At 37.0% G+C, this 2,500-nt stretch overlaps 1 protein-coding gene across 1 annotated transcript in view; it reads right to left on the bottom strand.

Moving 5' to 3' along the window:
• sh3gl2b (SH3 domain containing GRB2 like 2b, endophilin A1) overlaps nucleotides 1-2,500 on the bottom strand; it is a 16,939-nt gene that overhangs the window by 11,287 nt on the left and 3,152 nt on the right. The gene's annotated exons all lie outside the window — the stretch shown is intronic.

Genomic DNA, 2,500 nt, shown 5'->3' on the forward strand with positions numbered 1-2,500 from the left:
CTGTTTGTTTTGTCCATTACAATGAAAGTCAATGTTGTTTGATTCACAACGTTCTTCAAAACATCTCCATCTGGAGAAAGAAGCTCATTGGTTGAAGATTAGGGAGATTAAATGATGACAATGACCATTTTCGGGTGAACTGTCCCTTTAAGAGACACTTCTATTCAAATAAGCATCATAATAAGTGATAAGTGACAGAATTAATAATAAACTATAGTAAACGAGAGCAGATGTGAAATGCAGAAGAGAAAGACATTTTTAAATAAATAAACACTGGTTTGATCAGATATCGTTCCACACGTACGTTACATCATCATGAGTGTTACTCTGTGACATCATCACTGCACATGTCAATCAGAGGCTCACTTCCTGGTTCTGAGTCAAGTGTTGTATCACACACACACACACACACACACACACCTCTCTCTCTCTCACTCACTCATGTCGAGTCCAATCCGTCAGTCTAACTGTTACGTAACACAGAGAAGCTCTGACTGTGTGTGTGTGTGTGTGTGTGTGTGTGTGTGTGTGTGTGTGTGTGTGTGTGTGTGTGTGGACAGTATAAATTAAAGATGTGCAGTGCAGCAGGTTTACTCGGAGCATGAATTATTAATCTCTCTCCTCTCGTATCTCAACACACTCCTGACGTGTTTATGAAGCATATTTAGATCAACTCAATCTGTTCACTATCACAACTTCAACTCGCTTTTTAAATATATCATATAAAGATAACATATACATACACAAATACATATGAAAATGCATATATATATAGACACACTATAAAGACAATTTTTAAATGCATTAATTAAATATAACAATATATTTCATTAAAATAGTAAGAATAGTATCATCATTAAAATTATAATTACATTTACATATATTAATAATACAATTTTTGCATTAAAATGTAAAATGTTAAACTTTCAGCTGGTTCTGTTTTCCTTGTTCTAATAGATCTAATAAATACATTTATAAATATAAAATAAATAAAAAATTACGTAAAAATATAAATATACATTTATAATTTATAAATATAAGTTATAACATAAATTAAATAAGAACATTAGTTGAGTACATTAGTAAACATGAACTAACAATGAAAATACTTCTAAAGGTGATGATACACAGGGCAACTTCTTGAGCAATGTTGCCCTCAACGGGCAACCAGATGAGACACAGGGCCCACGGCCGATCTAAATGATCCAGATAGAAATTTATTGCCCATTTTCAATGGGAAAGTTCCCAAGCAACAATCGCTCGGCAAGATTGCCCAGCAACATTGCTCAAAAAGTTGCCCTGTGTATCATCACCTTAAGGCTAATAATACTAATTCAAAATTTACTAAATTAAAAGTTGTATCTGTTATCATATAGTTCTGGTTATTCCTGCTGTTACTGTTATTGCTCCTGCTGATACTGTTATTGCTGCTGTTACTGTTATTGCTGTTATTGCTGCTGTTACTGTTATTGCTGCTGTTATTGCTGCTGTTACTGTTATTGCTGTTATTGCTGCTGTTACTGTTATTGCTGCTGCTACTGTTATTGCTGTTATTGCTGCTGTTATTGCTGCTGCTGTTACTGTTATTGCTGCTGCTGCTGTTAATGCTGTTATTGCTGCTGTTACTGTTATTGCTGCTGTTATTGCTGCTGTTATTGCTGCTGTTACTGTTATTGCTGCTGCTACTGTTATTGCTGCTGTTACTGTTATTGCTGCTGCTGCTGTTAATGCTGTTATTGCTGCTGTTACTGTTATTGCTGCTGTTATTGCTGCTGTTATTGCTGCTGTTACTGTTATTGCTGCTGTTATTGCTGCTGCTGCTGTTATTGCTGTTATTGCTGCTGTTACTGTTATAGCTGCTGTTACTGTTATTGCTGCTCCTGCTGCTGTTATTGCTGTTATTGCTGTTGCTACTGTTATTGCTGCTGTTACTGTTATTGCTGCTCCTGCTGCTGTTATTGCTGTTATTGCTGCTGCTGCTGTTATTGCTGCTGTTATTGCTGCTGCTGCTGTTATTGCTGCTGCTGTTACTGTTATTGCTGCTGTTACTGTTATTGCTGCTGTTACTGTTATTGCTGCTGCTGTTGTTATTGCTGCTGCTGTTACTGTTATTGCTGCTGTTACTGTTATTGCTGCTGTTACTGTTATTGCTGCTCCTGCTGCTGTTATTGCTGTTATTGCTGCTGCTACTGTTATTGCTGCTGTTACTGTTATTGCTGCTCCTGCTGCTGTTATTGCTGTTATTGCTGCTGCTGCTGCTGTTATTGCTGCTGTTATTGCTGCTGCTGTTACTGTTATTGCTGCTGTTACTGTTATTGCTGCTCCTGCTGCTGTTACTGTTATTGCTGCTGTTATTGCTGCTGCTGTTGTTATTGCTGCTGCTGTTACTGTTATTGCTGCTGCTGTTACTGTTATTGCTGCTGTTATTGCTGTTACTGTTATTGCTGCTGTTACTGTTATTGCTGCTGATACTGTTATTGCTGCTGCTGTTATTGCTGCT

Source organism: Squalius cephalus (genome assembly GCF_949319135.1).
Source record: "Squalius cephalus genome assembly, chromosome: 18".
In the NCBI taxonomy this organism is placed as follows: Eukaryota; Metazoa; Chordata; class Actinopteri; order Cypriniformes; family Leuciscidae; genus Squalius; species Squalius cephalus.